Source organism: Microtus oregoni, unplaced genomic scaffold, assembly GCF_018167655.1.
Source record: "Microtus oregoni isolate MIOR12 unplaced genomic scaffold, Mior012 000003F_ref0000135, whole genome shotgun sequence".
Classification (NCBI taxonomy): domain Eukaryota; kingdom Metazoa; phylum Chordata; class Mammalia; order Rodentia; family Cricetidae; genus Microtus; species Microtus oregoni.
The window spans coordinates 23,131,625-23,150,331 of NW_024543062.1; the positions used below are offsets into that span (position 1 = coordinate 23,131,625).

The 18,707-nt window shown below is 50.4% G+C and overlaps 1 protein-coding gene across 5 annotated transcripts in view; it reads left to right on the top strand.

The window, feature by feature from the left end:
* Positions 1-2,512: 2,512 nt before the first annotated feature.
* The window catches only part of Rph3a (rabphilin 3A), a 77,084-nt gene continuing 60,889 nt past the window's right edge, over positions 2,513-18,707 (top strand). For 2 of the 5 annotated variants that reach the window (XM_041648781.1, XM_041648782.1), the window contains exons 1-2: positions 2,513-2,961; positions 3,071-3,190. The gene's annotated coding sequence lies outside the window, so the exon portion shown is untranslated. The remainder of the gene's footprint in view (positions 2,962-3,070; positions 3,191-18,707) is intronic. The other 3 variants (XM_041648780.1, XM_041648778.1, XM_041648779.1) reach the window with 3 other exon arrangements.

Sequence of the window (18,707 nt, forward strand, 5' to 3'; positions counted from 1 at the left end):
TTCTGTGACAGAACCCTGTTTCAGGGAAGCTTGGGCAGGAGCCCAGCATATAGAAGCAGCTAGAAACATCCAGTTAAAACCAGGTTCTTCAGGGTATGTGTGGGGGTTATCAGTCCAGGCCTCCTTTACCTTTGCCTGGGAGGTTTAGAGGTCCTGACAAGAGAGAGGGTGATAAAGACACAGATGTCGACAGACAGATGTCCTCTCATGTCAGCTGCTCCCTGACTCTGTGAGTTTGGGGCTTCATCCCTCCCCTGCCCCTGGTTCCTCATCTGTAGCTGAGCAGCTTAAATGACCTCATGTCATTATGAAGACACAAGACAGCAACTGTGGCTGGGTTGGACACACAGTAGGTGTCTTGGCATTTGTATTAGCTGGTTTTGTTTCTTTCCAAAGACAGCACTGACTCTGAGACAGGTCCTCGCAGGATGCAGGCCTCATGGCCAGTGAAGCCACACTGGGGTAGAATTCAGGGTCTAGGACCTAAGACTCCTGGGAAATATTTGGGTTCTGTTGCATCATCTTTTGTCATTCTGTGAGTTTCTTGAATGGCTGTTGAAATGTTTGTTGAGAGCTTACTCTGTGCTGGGCTTGTCTAGGATAAGAACACAGGCTCTGGCATCTAAAGTCTTGCAGTTATGCCTTCCATTCTGCTCGCAAGGTCTTTGACTAAAGAGATTTTCTCACCTCCTGGGTCCTCAGTTTCTCCATCTGTGAAGTGAGAGAAATGGATTTATTCCGTGTTTAGGAAAATACTCAGTGAGGTCTTGCCCCCAAATTTAAGGGTACCCACAGTGCGCATGCTTTGGGAACACACCCTGAGTCTGATTCCTGTGAGTGTCACTGTGTAGCCTTGGGCCAGGAGTTGAATTTGTTTATATAATGAGAATGACAGCAGCCTGGGGGAGGGGTGGCACAGAAGATCCCAGAACTCACATGATGAACTCCTGGAACATAGCAGGTTCCTTCTTTCTTTTATTTGTTTTTTTGAGACAGGGTTTCTCTGTGTAGTCTTAACTCTCCTGGAACTCACTCTGTAGACCAGGCTGACCCCCGAACTCAGAGATCTGCTGGCTTCTGCCTCCCAAATGCTGGGATTAAAGGTGTACACCACCTTTAATAGCAAGCCATAGCAAGTTCTTAATATTGAACATGACCATAACTATCATAATCAATGTAATCATTGTCACCATCATCACCACCACCACCACTGTCACTGCCACCACTGTTAACACCATGAGTACCACCACCATCGCTACTGCAACCATTGTCAACATTGCCATTATCATCAGCACCATCACAGTTATCGTCATCATCTTCATGCCATCATCACCATCACAACAACATTACCATTATCATCAGCACCATCACAGTTATTGTCATCATCACCATAGTGACCACTACCACTGTCAATGCACTGCTGTTATCACCCAGATCACCGCCACTGTCATCAACACCACCATAATGATCGTCTACAGAGCCGAGCTCCAAATGGTTCCCTCAGATCCCAACAGTCTGGATCCTACTTCTCAAAGGGAGAATTTAGTGGCAAACGTAGTGACTCACCCTGGGCCATTGATGGGAAACTACATGAGTCTCCAATGGAGAGAAGGACTTCCCTTGCTTTGCTGGGAGGTTCTAAGTGACTCTTGGCTTGTCTGAGTTCTCCCGTTCCTTCTCCAGCACGAACACTTTCTCACAGTTGGCAGGAATAGAACCCTTGGGAGCTGGGATGCTGGTGCCATGGGAACTCATTCCCATTGTATATACTCCCCCCAGTGATTTATTTCCTGTGTGTAGTGACTTTACCTCAGAAAGCCAGTCTGGTTTGGGGAGATGGGTCTTTGGCAGAGGATCATGTCTGCTCTGGAACTCCCAGAATTCTCAGCTCCATCCCACTCAAACCACATGCTGCAGGTTGGCATGTGCCATCCTGGTTGGCTGTCAACTCCTTTATCTCCATCAAAACATTTGAATCATAGAATGGGTTAGAGATTTTAGAATTGTAGCAGCCCCTAGTATGGGCATTCCAATTGCTGTCTTTTTAGCCTCATTCTTCTCGTCGTTAGGAAAATGAAGTAGTCATGCCTTCATTTTCCAAACACATTAAGTGATGTTCCCAAGGTTTCACAGGGACTGTTTAACCAAATCACTGTCCCCTTAAAGCACCCTTGCTTTCCTAGCCTTGTTCATCCGGCTGTCTTCTGAGCCTGAGGTGCAGACTTCAGCAACAACGCGAATGATTTTGGAAGCTACAGGGAGACATTTACAGAGACCAGTGAAGGCCAGTGGTTGTTGAGGGGAGAGGGGCTGCGAAGTTACAGTTCACTTGGCAATATTAGCATAAGTGTGCAGTGAGGTGGCCCATATGCAGTCTGACAGACCGGTCCCTGTGCCTCTACTCTGGCCTCCCCCTTTCCCTAGTCATCCAATAACTTCCCGTCTTCTGTCTGGGGTTGGCGGCCGCCCTTCCCCTCTGCTTGCGTCCTGGTGCTGTCCGTGGTGCTGACTGCCAATCCGGATCCTTCTGGGGCGCCCAGCCTCCCCTCCTGGCCTCCCACCTCTCCTCCCGCAAGCAACGCGGCACAATGCATCGCGGTGGGAGGCAGACTCGGCTCCCCTACGCGGCGGGGAAGCGGCTGCCCCTCCCTCCGGATCACACAGGGTTTTTGCGGTAGTGGTGACAGCCGGATTGGGCACTGGGGAAGCAACTGATTTGTCTACTGCCCGCAGTCCATAGTTGCCTACGCTGCCCGGAGAGGAGGAGAGAAAAGAGAAGAGAAGAGAAGAGGAGAGGGGAGAGGAGAGGAGAGGAGAGGAGAGGAGAGGAGAGAGAGAGAGAGAGAGAGAGAGAGAGAGAGAGAGACTTACAAAACCTTCCATCCATGTGGAGTAGTCTGAGCGAATCACTGCCCACCGTCTGCAGACTCCAACTGTACTTAGTTTTCGCCTCTGCTGGGGGTATTTCTTTTTGTCTTGCTTTTGCATGATTTAGGGGCATGTGTGTGTGCTGATGCCTTGATTTTATTTTGGAAAGGCCAGGAGAATCAAATGCACAATTTTCTTTCAGGCACGACTGCTGATCTTTCAAGCCAAGTCTCCAGTACTTAACATCTCTCTGCCGGCAGGGAAGGCAAGGAGTTGGCAAGAATTTGACTCACCCATTCTGCTGCAATCCTCTACTGTCCTGGTGAGTGACATTCTTCCTGGTTGTGCAAATTAACTAGGAGACCTCATTACCCTAACTGAGATGTGTGTGCATCAGCTGGAAGAGAGGGTCGTGGGGAAGGTAGGGCTGTTGAGAAATGGCCATAGTTCTCTGCCTGCGTTCTGCAGGGTTTTATCAGTATAGACACACTCTAGAGACAAATGAGATTTTAGCTCAGTGCCCAGGGAGGGGGCAAATGTGTGCTTGCTCAGGCAACGTGAGTGAGAGAGTAGCTTCTGCCCATCTTGCCCTCTTTGCAGCAGAAGCTGGGGAGAGTCATTGGCAGCTCCTGAAGTTAACCCTTCTTGGCTAGTCAGATACAGGGGGCCTCTGGGTGCTCTGATTTGGTGGGTGGGCACCTTGGCCCTGGTTGGGAGAGAGTCACCTGAGACTGGAAGGTTAACCCTTGCCTGGGAATCCTGGGCCAGTGCTTGCCTAGGGCTGAGCTCAGATGGGGCTCTCTGCCAGGGCCCGCTGAGTAATTGAATTGTGGTGGGTTCTGCAAACTCAGCTGTCCTGAGATGGGAGAGCAGGGATCCATGAAAGCACCACCTTCTATCTTGGCATGAATGACCAAGCAGTAGGCTGCCCGACAAGCTAAGGGTGCTTTTACAGGTGGTGTCACCTGTAAGAGACTGGAAGGAGGTATGTGTGTGGTTGTGACACAGGAACCCTGTCACTGAGCCCATCTCATCATTGAGGAGGAGGACAGGAATTCCATTCCTAGGCCCCCAGTTTCAGGACTAGCTGAACCTCACCCCACACCAGTTTCTTTCTTTGACATCCCAAGAGGGCAGCCCCACACTAACCTTTAGCTAGTAGGAAGCAGAGGCCCCTCACCACTCAATCCCAAAGCTTGTCTTTAATTTTAAAATGCTTTTGCCAGTAATCTGTGATATATGGGAAGAGATTCCACTTTGCTTTCTGCCTTAATTCTTCTACCTTTTTTTTTTTTTGAAAAGGAAAGTCTTTATTTTTAGCACTGTGATCTACTCAGAGGCTACTTCAGTCTCTCTATTCACTGGAATTGCTTCAGGAAGTTGGTCTTAGGAGGTAGAAAGAAGACAAGGTTAGCCCCAGGGACTGGCAAGTTGGAAATGTCATGAGGGTCACTCAGCCTCAGGTCCTAGAGGGATCAAAGAGCTCAGGGTCAGGACACAGAAGAGCATAGGTGGCCTGGTGGTTAGTGCCAAGGTCCTGAGTCCTGGCTTCCCATCTGGGTGACCTTGAGGAAACTGCCTCTCCAGGAGGTTGTAAGTATGAATAGAAAGTGAAGAAACTGCAGGCTTGCCCATGGATGATATTTTAAATACTGGACCTTCACATTCTTTGGTCAGATGGACTGTGGCTGGACACTGAGGCCCACTGATGTATTGAGGGTGAACCGTTCAACTGCTGGGCTGTGGGGAGGCTGCAGGGCTTGGAGGATTATCAAGGGAGACCCCAAGGGCCCCAGGAAAGTGTCTCAGCTACCATGGAACACTCCCCTAGTCGGCTTCTAGTTCCCAACCCTGCAGTGCAGGACAGCCCCTTGGAACAGTCCAGGCCTGGGATGGCCAGACAGCTTCCCAGCCATCTCCCTGCCCCCTCACCTCCCTGGGGGTGGCCGAGAGCCAGGAGTCTGCCTTCTCCTGTCACACCAGTGGTGCATTGGGGTGCACCAGTGGGAGAAACAGGCAGAACCTTCCGGAAAGATTCTTGGAGTCTCAGGGCTTCTCTTCCTCTTCTGGGCCTCAGTTTCCCCAGCTGCTCTGGGTGACAAAGGCTTCATTCAGATCCCCTGATCTTCATGACAGCTGGTGCTGCTGTTGAAGCAGAGGGTGGCCGTACTTTTAGGGAGAACTAGTATCTTTCTCTAATCTCAACTTTCAGAGGGGCTCAGAGAGGGCAACACCTTGTCCCTTAATCACACAGCAAGTCGTGGCCTTGCCCTGCTGGACTCTACCTTCATGGGAGAGCAATGCATCCTCTTCCCACTTTGTCCTAGCAGCCCCCACTTCCCATCCCTACCCTGGTGTACGGGAGGGACACAATCGAGCAATGCATCCTCTTCCCACTATGTCCTAGCAGCCCCCACTTCCCATCCCTACCCTGGTGTACGGGAGGGACACAATCGTCAGTCCTCCAAACCTGTACTGGTTTGGGAAACTGAGCCCTGGAGGCAGATATGTATAGTTATTGTAGAAGGGGCTTCCACGGGTCCACCAGGGTGGAGGAGTGTAGGTCCCAGCTGCTCCTGCTGCCCTGTTCACTTAGCCACTGTGTCTGTGTTCGGGGTGGGTAGCTGCTGGGGGGTGGGTGGTAGTGGCTTGTAGGACGTGGGGTATGTAGGCCATGAGAGTCTTTATTAACCCTTTCCTTTTCTGTATTGCTCACAGACACTGGCTTTCTGTCACCCTCCCCCTCAACCCCCCAACCAACATATGGTTCTGTCTTTTTCTTGCAAGGGCCTGGTAGCAGGGTCCTGTAAGCAGACAAGCTGGAGTTTTGAGGTAGTGGGGTTTATTTCTGTTAAAAGCTGTGGCTTAACTTGGATAAAAATAAACCCAGGACCAAGGAGTGGTGGGCTGGAGTCGAAGCATCTAAATTCTTCTGCCGCCACCCAGGATGGGAGAGGCTCATGTGTTCGGAGGAGGAGACGGTGCAGATACAGCCCATCATCCCTGCTGCCTGTCTGCCTGCCAGTCTGGGAACTGCAGTGTGGGTGCTGGGGCTGTGTGACTTCAGGCAGGCCCTTAACCTCTCTGAGCCTCAGTTTCCTCTGTTAGGTGGTTAAGGTAAAGCAGTATTGTGGTTAAGACCACAGGCTCTGGCGATGGATCCCCTGAGCTGAGATCTTGGTTTTGGCACTTACTGTGGGTACAGTTGCATGTCCCTGGGCCTCACTTACCTCATCTGAAGAATGGGGGTGGTGACAGTATTAAGGACAGTTAAGAGTTAATGAGTGCCAGGTGCTTAGTTCTGAGGCTGACAAGGAATAAGCATGGGGGTAAATAACCCTGGCTGGGGGGCTGGGGGTGGGGGAATTGAGGGGGATGTGTTAAAAGCAACATTGTTCACACTGAGGCAAGCCTGGGTAAAGGGGAGCCTAGAAGGACCCCTGGGTCCAGAACACAGCTGTGAGACCCAGAAGGGAGCAAGACAGACTTGCTGTGGGATCTGAGGCCTCAGTTTCCCCGTCTGTAAAGTGGACGCAATGACCTTCTTCTACCAGGCTTGAGACATTCCAAGCAAGTCCCAGGCCATTGTTCAGGGTGTCCATAGGGAGGGTTAGAGAAAATTTACAAGGTTTATGTTTCCCATAGCTCCAGGTGCCCTGGAGATTTTGCTGAGTCATCCCATTTTATAAGCTCAAGGCGTGGACTTTTGCTTTTCTTCCACCTAGGAGTCCTTACCTCTTCTGGGGTTTCTTCCTCAAGGGCTTAAGATGCTACATGGTAGAGCCCTTAAGGGGGCTAGGTTGTCAAGATGAACCCAGCAGGGTCTCATTATCAACTGGCTGAATGCAGCTGATGGGTGAGATGTTAATTGATTGACTAATGGATGGGTCAGTCTGAGAGCTGCCTTTTAAGTCTAGTCAGAGGCATGTATGCAGTAGGCGATCCAGAGGCATGTATGCAGTAGGCGATCCACTAGTGTTCACTGATTGTGATGAGTCATTGACAGGGCTGTTGGGATTTTGCTCTCACCTCAGATCTGTTGCAGGCAGCTCCCTCTTTTGTCTGACACTCACTGCTGTGGATTCCCTTGTTGAGTCCCCATGGTGTACTCAGACCCAGGCTGAATACTGGGACAAGGTCTCATTTCCTTTGGGAAATATGTGCTTTTGGGCTGGGGGAGGGCACAGGAGGGGTCTCTGGACGCCTTGAAGCACAGTGCGCATGGATGGATGAAATTCTGTGCAGAAGTTTAACTCCTTGTCCCAAGCAGTGACTGATGTCGGAGGCTTCTGGGGTGGGGTGGGCGGAGGGTCGGTACAGCTGTGGTTGTCATCTGCACTATAGTAATGCAGTCTATGCCTTCCTACCTGTGAGGCAGGCTTGGGTTTTGCAGCAGAGAAGGACTTGGTATCAATCAGATCTGCAGGGGTGGCAGAGGCAGCAGAGAACTGAGAAAGGTCAAAGGTGCTGTCTGGCTGGCTGGGCAGGGTGGCAGGTACCAGCCTTCCCTCACTTGCACCTGGGAGGCCGAGGACCTGGATTAATGGCTGGTTTGCTATGTGATCCACAAAATCCCCTAGTAACTTGTTATCAGGCGTCTTTTGATTCCCAAACTCTTGAGTGTGGGCACTTGCATGTTCACAGTGCCCAGGGCTCTAAGTGAAGGCATTTGGAAGACTACGGAGTCCTTGTGTAGATGACACTCAGACAGTACTAGTGTGTAGAGAGACTTGAGCTGCTCCCTGAGGCCAGGCCTCTGCACCAAAGAGGCTGCACAGAACTCAGATCTGGACCCGGTTCCCACACACACTCTGATTTCTGTCCCCATTCCTGCTAACTTTGGGGGACTCTGGGTTCTAACATGGCACCAGTTTCCTTGAGGCTGTTGTCCTGCTCTCATTAGCTTTAATGATATAATGCAGCCTGGAATCTCATTGCACTGGAGCCGTGGCCAACTCTGCCTCAGTGAGCCAGCCAGAGAGCAGGAGACCGTGGTTCAAGAGGCTGGGGTGCGCCCACCTCCCACAATTCCCACAATTAACCACCAACAGGGGCTCTTCTCATGGCATCAAGCCGTGTCTGGTTTGGGAAGAGAGATGGAAAGAGGAATTCTCTTCCGCTTCAGCTCCTGCCTGATGCTTCCAGCTGTCCTGTTCTTTCCTCTTTTCCCTTCACTGCATCTCCACAGTGACAGGCAGGGACTTGTGAATGAAGCCACTTTCAGCAGCACGCACCTTACATAAGTGGCTTTTCTGTGCCAACCACTGATGGCAGGTGGCGGGCGTTTGGGGGCTGCTTGGAGCAGAGATAGCCTGAAGTCAGTTAGGAGGCAATTCAGGCCAACCATCGGAAGCACCTGTGTGGCTGGCCCTGGCCCTGGCCAGCATCTCCACCTCCCCTCTGCCTGCCTGCCCTCCCTGTGCCACTGTGGTATGCTTTGGAGATTCTGCAATTGTCTGTCTGCTCTGCACCCCATCTTTCCTTCCCTGTAAAACTCCCCTTCACCTTCATAGGTTTTATATTCTCCCCATCTTTCTCCTGTCCCTTTCCTTGTCCCTTTCCTCTAGTCCCCCTCCCCTGACCCACTGTCTGTCTCCAGTGAGCAATGGGTTAGGGGAGGGGGTTAGAGGATGAAGGGATCATGGGGCTCAACCAACCAACTTGCCTGGGGTTGTCTATACTGAAATCAGTGCCCAGACCAGTCAGGGACAAGCCGGCTCAGACCAGTAGGGACAAGCCGGACATCTTATCTCCAAGCCACACGTGTCTGGAGCTCACGGAGGCTTTCCAGAGTCTGAGCTCTCAGTGAGTCGCCCTCCTACTAAGGGACCCACGGACTTCTGAAGCCCTGCCCAGCTTTGCAATCCTGCTGCCTAGGCCATCAGAGCACAGTGGTCCATCCAGGGTGTGGGCTGACTTCTCCACCATCCGGCCACTCATCCAGTCACCAGAGGCAACAAGGGCATGATTGCAGATTCAGCTCCAGCTACTGTGTCAGATTCCCCTGCGGGACTCTCAGTTTGAGGATCTGTGAGGCTGGGATGGGGCTCACAGACCCATGTGTCTGATGTGTTCCCACATGGTTGATGCAGGATCCACATGTAGAAGGTCACTGTCATTTATGGAGTTGCCTCTGTTCCACACCCCCAAGTATGGGTGGTGTCTACCCTGGGTTAAGACCCTTTTTAGGCAGTAGGGACCCCAGCAGCGGGTGAAGTGCAGTATTTGTCCCCTAATGCCCCAGTAGCAGGTCTTTTGTGAAGCAGTGAAAACAAAAGAAAGAGTTGCATATAAAGAATCCAGATAGATTCAGCTCAGTGCTGAGGAGGAGATGGATGGGAGGGGCCAGAGGTGGCAGGAGGACTGCTTTTGAACAGGGAGTCCTGCATACAACCCTAGGAAGAGTGACAGGGAAATGGCTGTTTTGCTGGGCATGGGGATGACTTTAAGCAGGGGAGTCCATGACCCCCACTCAAGACATTAGCAGCGATTGCTGCTCTGGTGTCTCAGTGGAGGCAGACAGCGAGAAGTGAGGTAGAAGCGGGGGGGGGGGGGGGACGGAGCAGAGCCAAGCTGGGGCTGGGCCAGGTGGAGGTACTGGAGCAGGTGGTGTGGCCTGAGTAAGCCCTGCAGCTGTGTGGACAGGAGGCGCTCAGGGCCCGTTCCAGGGACAGAGACTGTCCTTGGCAGATGTCCAGTGCCTGTGATCTTGGGGGCCCTGACTCTGGTGGAGAGGGATCTCATTGAGTACAGGGACTAGTGGGGTGTAGCGAGACCAGCAGAGTGCTAACTGAGTGAGAGACTGTCTGGGGGTGGCAGATGCCATTGCATGCACCCCAAGGAATGGTCCCCTTTCTACAGAAGATGCAGTGACTGGGAGCAGCCATGCTCATCAGTCACCAGATGCAGGACAGGGCACCTCAACAGGGGCAGTGAGGCTCCTGGAGGTGGTTAGCTGAAGCCCTGGGAGGCTTGGTGTATCCCTTCAAGCCACCTTCTCAAAAGTCTGGAGGTGAGGACTCATGGCATAGACCTGGGGACCCCTCAGTTTAGTCTGGGTCTGCTTGTGGCTCCCAGAGTCAGCTAGACCAATTCTCAAGAGAACTAACAACTATGGTCAAAAGCAAGACCAGGGGCCAACCAGGAGGCTGAGACAGATGGGCAGGTCCTGCCTTTAACTTGCCTGTCTGAGGGGACCATTGCTGTTTCCTTCCACCCGACTGTATGGTGTGTGTGTGTGTGTGTGTGTGTGTGTGTGTGTTAATCAAGGTTCTCTAGAGGAATAGAACTGATGTAGGATGTACACACACACACACAGAATTTATTAGAACGACCTATAAGCTGTGGTCCAATTAGTGCAACAATGGCTGTCTACCCACAGGACAACCAAGAATCCTGTAGTTGTTCAGCCCACGAGGCTGGATGCAGCAGCTGGACTTCCGTATACTCTGGATTCCAGAATTCCAAGGAAGTAGGTTCTAATGCCAGTGGAGAAGTGGACTTGCCAGCAGAAGTAAGCAGGCAAAGAACCAGCTTCCTTCTTCCACGCCCTTTATACAGCCACCAGCAGAAGGCGTGGCCCCGATTAATGGTGTCTCTTCCTTTCTCAAAGATCTGGATTAGAAGTGGCTCTTCCTGCTTTAAATGATTTACTTAAGAAAAAAAAGTCCCTCACAGGTGTGCCCAGTCATTTAGGTTTTAGTTAATTCCAGATGTAGTCAAGTTGACAACCAAGAATAGCCATCACAGCGTCCATCCATCCATCCGCTGAGGACGCCTGAGCTTTGTCTTAGTCCTAGGCTAATATCTGTCTGGGAGAGTGGGCGGGGAAGGGCGTGAGTGGGAATTCACTTCCGGTAACTCTGCCAGTCTTGTCCACCACCTCTCAGTTATCCACGGAAGATGCCGAGGCTTTGGAGATTAGCAGGATTTTGTATTTTTGAGACAGGGTCTCGTGTAGCCTAGTCAGGCCTTAAACTCACTAAGTAGCTGAGGATGACCTTGAACTCCTGTTCCTTCAGGTGCGAGAACACACACATGCACACATGGATAGGTTTACAGCAGAGCAGTAGAAGGCACAGAAGTCCACTTACTTCTCGCCTTCATTTCCTAAGACACGCCTTCCACCCGCGTGAACCTCTCTCCCGGTGTTCCATCAATTAGTCTCTTTTATCCCCAGACACCACTTTCCTCGCTCCCTACTCCTTTCCCTTCATAGGCAATGCTGTTCTGTGCTGTTAGTAGTCACCCTTCAGATGACAGGTAGACGTTTTGAGCATGCCTTTAAACTTATGTAACCAACGGGCAGCCTGTGGTTTCTCACTTTCCATACTCGTCTCTGCTACTTTATTGCTGGGCTCCAAGATGTGAAGTGCCCAGTTTCTTATGTTCTATCCATGTGTGCATGTGTGTGTGCTCGCACCTGCACGGTGCTAAAGATTGCGCCCTGAGCCTCATATGCACTATGCAAGTGTCCTACTCCCCATTCCTCACGAGTCCATTGTATTCCTGAGAGTTCTTCACACTGACTGCACTTCCTTCAGGACACGGAGCTCACTGGTTTGATTTTAGTTATTTTTCTTAACAAACACCGGGTATCAACTTGTGATTCTACAGGCCTAGGGCATGTAGAAGAGGCAGAAGATTGCCTGGGGTCTGGGGTCTGAAACTGGGTTGGGTTTTTCTCTCTCTCTCTCTCTTTGAAACAAAGTTTCTCTGTGTAGCTCTGGCTGTCCCAGAGATCCACCTGTGCCCCCACTGGTGGCTGGAGCTGGTTTTGAACCCCAGCTCTGCTACCCAATGACTGTGTGAAGTGAATTTCTCAGAGTTCTTCTTCTGCAGCATGGGATAAAGATGATAATATTCATTTGATAAAGCTGATCGTGAGAGAAGAGGATGTGTAACATGTTCTGGGTGATGAAGCCTTTGTAGAGGGCGGTCTTGGGAGTAGACAAACAGATGCTGATCGTCTGTGTTAGCCACTTTCCCATCGCAGCATTAAAATACCCAAGACGATAAGCTTAGAAAGAAGTAAGTATGCTATAGCTCACAGTTCTGGAGCTCTCAGCCTCTGGCTGGCTGGTCCCCTTGATTTTGATCACAACCCGATCAGAGCTCAGTTGAGCAAGCTGATTTACGTCTGGGAAACAAAGAGAGAAAGAGGCAAGAATCCCCAAATCCAACTACAAAGGCAGGCTGGGGCTTCAGTGCCAGGTCGGTCACCAACATCTCAGGGGCCTCCCACCCCCCTATAAAGAGCAGGGAGCTGAGAGCCAGCTTTCCTGGATCAACCACCCACTGGTCCCGGGAGGGGACATCCCCCCCCCACAGCTGAAGCTTTGGGGTTGACAGAAAATTACCCGGGAATCTATGGTGTTCTGGGGTCTCTCCCCAGCCAGGGCCTTCTCCTTAGCTGCGTAGTTCTAGGAGGAACCTTGGACCACAGGTGTACAGTTGTCATTGTGCAAACTATACGGAGGCAACTATGCTCATGGATTCTCAGTCTCCAGAGTCCTACTGTGAAGGAGCAGTTGATGCAGGCTCTCAAACCAGACCCTTGCTGACACCCAACTTAAACCTTGAATTCTCATAGTCAGGAAGTGGACGCCCTTGAGCCCTCCTGTGCTCCTTGCCAGGGGCTGTTCCCCAGTTCTTCTGACTTACTGGAGTTCTGAGCATAAGGGAACTGCAGAAGTGTCTTTGTAGTAAGAATTCTTAAGCTGTAGCTCCACGCCGTCCCGGGCAGAGGTGAAGCAAGATGTCATTGCAATTAGACCATCTGACCAGTAGGGGGCAGTGTCACCAGTGACCGTAGGCACCCTGCTGTTTTCTGATAGTCCAGTAAGTATGCCAGGGATCCTACATCTCCACCTGTGACATGGATCAGAGACCTGGCCTTGTAGCCTCAGTTTACCCCCTGTACTATGGGAATCAGTATAGCATCTTCCCAGCATACCCTAGAGAGAGTCTTGGAACAGGGGTCAGTATGTGACACACTCTATAGGTTAGCTGATGGCAGAGGAATTTCTAGTTCTATAAAGATTGCTTTGGGATCTGAGGGCAGAGGAGGAGGAATGGACATCACATAGGGGGGTCGATTGTCTGTGCTCACAGGTAGGTAAGAACTAGAGAGGGCTCAGCCTTCAAGGAGAGCAGCATCTAAACGCCAAAGCATGGCAGGTGCACCAGGCCACTGGCACACACGTCAGGCTGGAAGAAGTTAGCAGGCACTTGGCGGCCTCGGGATCTTTCCTTATGGGCTCCCAGGTGGGCTCTGACTCCCAGTAGAGTTCAGGCAGACGACACAGCTGCTCTGTGCCATTGAGCACAAGGTCCCCCAAGCATCTTGCTCTCTCCAGAGAGTCTGAAGCTGAACCTCTTTCCCACTCCTAGGCCTTGTCTCCTGCACGCACCATCAGCAGAAACCTGGGAAGCTTTGCTGGTGATGGTATACTACAATGCACCACATGGCCTGGGTTCAAATCTGCTTTGGTCAAAACCAGCTTTTGCTGTTCTCACCTTGACAAATGCCCAAGTCCCCTGTGCCTCAGTTTCTCCCACTGTAGAATGAGGATCTGGTTCATAAAAGGTGGACTTCAGAAGTTCCTATAAACAAACAAACAACCAATAGGTCCCTATGACACTATGACATCACCACTATCACAATCATCATCACATCACCATCATCACCACATCACCACCATCATCACCATCATCATTATCATCACCACATCACCAGTACCATCATCACCATCGCTACCACATCACCATCATTACCATTATCATCACCATCATTACCACCATCATCATCACCATCATCACCACATCACAAGTACCATCATCACCATCACTACCACATCACCATCATTACCATTATCATCACCATCATTACCACCATCATCATCACCATCATCACCACATCACCAGTACCATCATCACCATCACTACTACATCACCATCATTACCATTATCATCACCCTCATTGCCACATCACAGTACCATCATCACCAGCATCAACATCACCATCACCATGATTACCATTATTACCACATCACTATCATTACCATTATCATCATCCTCATCATCACATCACAGTACCATCATCATCACCATCACCATCATCACCATCACCATCATCACCATCATCATCATTACCATCATCATCACCAACACCACCACCATCACCACCATCACCACCATCACCACCAACATCACCAACATCATCACCATCACCACCATCACCACCAACACCATCACTGTCATCTTCATCACATCACTGATATTTCTTAACAGTCATCACAGATACTCAGATCTTTGAGTCCCCCTAATTTAAGAACCTGCTGGGAGTTCTCTTGTACTGATGGTTTCCAAACTTGGACCAGCCTGTGATTTTTCTGCTGGTCGCAGTGAAGTGAGGCAGATAGGTGCTTACAGATGGGTATGATGTTGCTGGCTCTGTTTCCTCTATCCTGCCACTATCATTTTTTTCTTCAATATTAAAATGTAGCTATAAAAATGAAACTGTGGCTGTAGTTGATCACAACTTCTTTTGCAATGCTATTTTTAAGTGTTCTTTGAAAGTAAAACTGGCAACAGTGACAGACAATGGAGGGAGCTGAACTCTTCTGAGAAATCCAGTATCCAGGCCCCCTCCTGCCACCCCACACCTCGCTACCCCCCACCTCACTGGTTATAAGATCAGTGTGTGAAAGAGCCCCTCCCATTCTGGGCAGGACCTCAAGGTCTTTCCTTCTGATCTCAGCTTTCCAGAGGTGCTGGGAAGCTGCGTGTTAGTTTCCCAAGTGTTCCGGTTGCAGCGGTTATGGGGCATTCTGGGAGCAGAGCTGGACTTCCTAGCTGGCATGCCTCCTTATCTCTCCCGACACAGGGAGGCTCAAATGGCTCTGAAGAATGAGAGCCAATACCCGACGAGTGGCCTTGTACATGGCTGGCCAATCCTGATAAGCTGGGTTGGTCTTTTCTTCTCCCTTTGTGTGTGTTCATACATGTGCAGTTACACAAGTGTGCATATTCACTTCTATGTGGAGGTCAGAGGTCAACCTTGGGTGTCACCTCAGAAAAACCTGCCACCTTTGTGGCCGGGTTTCTCATTGGCTTGGGACTTACCTATTGGGCTAGCCTGGCAGCTAGTGAGCCCCCAGGATGTGTCTGTCTCCACTCCCCAGCACTGGGCTACAAGGGTGAGTAATCATTGCTCCTCATATTTCTATGTGGGCTCCAGGGGATCAAACTCAGGTCCTTGTCAATCACAAAGCCTCTCTGTTCACCTCCGTTTCCTCTTCCAGGAAATGGGGATGAGAGCACGGGCCTCACTGTCTTGTCGTTACTGTAAGTCTTGGTTTCGAGTGGGCTTTGCCATGGGTTCTGCACTCAGCAAACCTTAGGGATTTCTCCCTTGATGAGGATGGCACAGCCTGTGGGCTGGGGCTTCTAGAAGTGGAGCTGTTAGCCCTTCCCACCTCCGATCACTCCTACCACCTTCCCAGTGAATCCTTTTCTAACCCCCTTGTTTAAAATGGCATCCTTAGAACTTGGCACCACGTGCACACTTTCTAACAATATGTTTTGTCATTGTCTGTTTCTAGAATGGGACCATCTGACTGTGGTATTTCCCTCTGTGCCCCTCACAGGCTGTGTCCCACAGTGCTTAGCATGCAGTAGGTGCCCAATATTTGTTGGCTAAACGGAGCTGGCAGTGTCAGTGCAAAGCTTCTGGCTCTAATTGGAAACCTTTCCCCTTCTTCAGGCTGCTCAAACTCACTTGACAGGTCATTACACTGAACAGAAGCAAACGGGAGACAGAAAAATCCCAGCTGAGTCTCCACAGGCCTGGAGGCTGTGCAGGGGGACGTGGGGACATGGGGCAGGGGGTGATGGGAACGAAGTCAAGGTATTTTCATGAGACTCGTTCCTCGGCCAGGTTGTTAGAAGCTAGTAAGTTACGCTGAGCCTTTGTAATATCCACACCCTCCCCACTACCCCCTGCAGTTGATGGGTGGCAGATCTATTCGGGTTTTCAGGAGACCTGCATTGTGTGAGGATGGGGTCTATGTGATAGCAGGCAGCCAGTGCGCACAGATAATCCCAAAAGCGGTGGATTATTTTGAAAAGGAGAGAAACCAAAGAAGGAAGATAAAACAAACAAACACTTGGCACACCCTGTCTTTCCACAGAGAGTCTGTTTCTCAGCCTGGATTGTATACTCCTAAGCCCCTCTAGATCCTTTCTCTAATTAGGGATTGTTTATGGTGGGGGTCTGGGGTCAGCAGCTCAGGCTGGCCTCGAACTAGCTGTGTAACCCAGGATGACCTTGAGGCCTGCTTTTACCTCCTGAGTGCTGGGATTGGGGGCATGTGCCACTGTGCCCCGTCTATGCAGTGCTGGGGGATGCTTACATGCTAAATGAGCCTTCTGTCAACTGAGCTACACCCCCAGACAGAGCTCACAATGCTGTTCATCATAATTTTCTTAATTGCCACATAAACATGAGAGATTTGGTGGGAATGGCCTCGACAGTTTAAAGGTCACTGGGGCAATTTTAGTGCATAGTTAGACTATGACATTCTCTTCACCACCTATGAGGCTTTTGGGGTCCCTCATCTTGCGGACTCATAAAACGGACCCCAAATCTCTCATGTTTGTGTGGCAATTAAGAAAATTATAACAAACACCATTGTGAGCTCCGCCTGGTGTCCAGGTAGCAATGGGGAAGTGGATGAAGCTTTCTTGGAGTGGACAGTAGTTTTTGGGTATCCCTGGTTATTTCTTGACATCTTCCTAAGGTACTGGTTCACATCCTTTTGGGGAGCTAGGACCACAAGGACGTTCTCAGGAGAGCCCTCTGGGTACCTGAGTGTGCTGATGACCATCCTGGGAGGGGAAAGGCTGATGGCAGCTGGTGACAGCAGAAGAGGAGATGGGTGTCCGTTGAATCCTTGCAGGCTGAGCTTGGCTTTGGGACTCCACACTAGTGCTATTCTCAGAGGTGAGCAGGCAGGGAGTGAGTGGGTCTCATGGGCCGGCACATCCCTTGCTAGGTGCTCTGCACCCCTTACTTCACCCCATCCTAACTTCAGTGTGAGGAAGCTGTTCCGTTATAACCCCCGTTTTTTTCCAGACAAGGAAAATGAGGCACAAAGGGGCTTGAGAGCCTGCTCTAGGTCCCAGGCTAGCAAGAGACTGAGCTGAGATTAGCCCTGCTACGGCATCTTGCGGTAGATACTTCATGCCAAACAAGCACCTGGTCCACTCTCTCTGGGCTTCCCAGGACAAGCAATTACTGAGGAGAACCGCTGTGGATGGCACAGGAAGCACAGGAAAGGTAACCTGCAGGAGCGCCCATCCTCAGCCCCTGCTGTTCCTCCTAGATTCTGGGGTGCCCCGCCTCCTCCTGCTGCTTTCAACAAGAGCTCAGTTTGGTGTGCTCTCCCAGGAGAGCCAGAACCAACCCAGTGAGGAAGGAAGACTTGCCTGGGGCCACTTGCATTTTCCTATCTTGTTTCTTGTGGTAGCGCAGTCACATGAGACCAGAGCAGAGCTCAGGAAGAGCCTTGTAAGCTTAAGTGACTCCCGAGTTCTCATTATTAAGGAACAGATGCAGTTAGCATCGAAGGGATTCACTCTTCGCTGTCCTCAGCTCTAAAAGATGGAGGCCTCCATGCCCTCCCACCTGAGTAACGTTCTGTCCTAGAAACTGAGCCAGCAGCTTAGGCTGGGGTGAGCCTTTTGCAGCCTCCGTTAGCATGCCCTCAGCTCCCTGTAAGGTTTTCACTTCTGAGCCTCTCTGCAGACACCAGAAGATGGAAGACACTTAGAAACCCACTGCAGCCCAGCTCCACTGTTATCTCATCAGGCCCCAGGGCATCTGCTTGCTAGCTGGTGGGTCTCCAAGCCTACAGGTTCACTCGGCAAGCTCCCCTCTTCCTGCCTTCACAGGGGTGAAGTCAACCTGCATCTTCAGGTTCCTGTAGGACAAAGCTTCTCAACCTGTGTGTAGAAACCCTTTAGGGACCGAACCACTCTTTCCCAGGGGTCACATATAAGACGTCCTGCATGTCAGATATTTACATTATATTCATAAAAGTCATAAAATTACAGCTATTAAGTAGCAATGAAATAATTTTATGGCTGGGGGGTCACCACAACATGGGGAACTGTATTAAAGGGTGCAAACATTAGGAAGGTTGAGGACCACTGCTATAAGAGATGGCAGCCAGGAAACAGTCCCCAGGACAGGACTTCTCCTCTCCCCGTGGCACTTCACCTCTTAAAGGGCCTCATTTGGACAATCATGTCATCATGAGCCCATTGCCTCTGCCACACTCAGAAAATAAGACATAAAACAGGCCTGCTCTGCGCATCCCTGTGAGAGGAAGTGAGTGTGAGGAGCGCTCGCTGGTCGTTCCTGTTGTATTTAATATGTTCCAGATCCGACTGTGAGACGAATCTGCACATAAAAGCCTGAGTTTGATCACAGGAACTCTCACAAGTTGTGATTCCCACTCACTCCCCTTCGTGTGTCCCCCAAAATAAGTTTTAAGAAGTAATTAAAACCAAATAAGTATATCAAATAACATTAATACTCACATTATATCACAAAATAATTATATATCATACATGTTTAACTCTCATCATTAAATGTCATTATTGACAAGTACATCTTTATTTATAAAAATGTCATAGACATTTTATTACAATGAACTACATATTTTAAACTTTTTTTCCAATTAATTATGCATGCAGATGTCATTCACACACAGCACAGAGGCACTCACACACAGTTACAGTCACACACAGCACAGACAGACACACAGTACAAA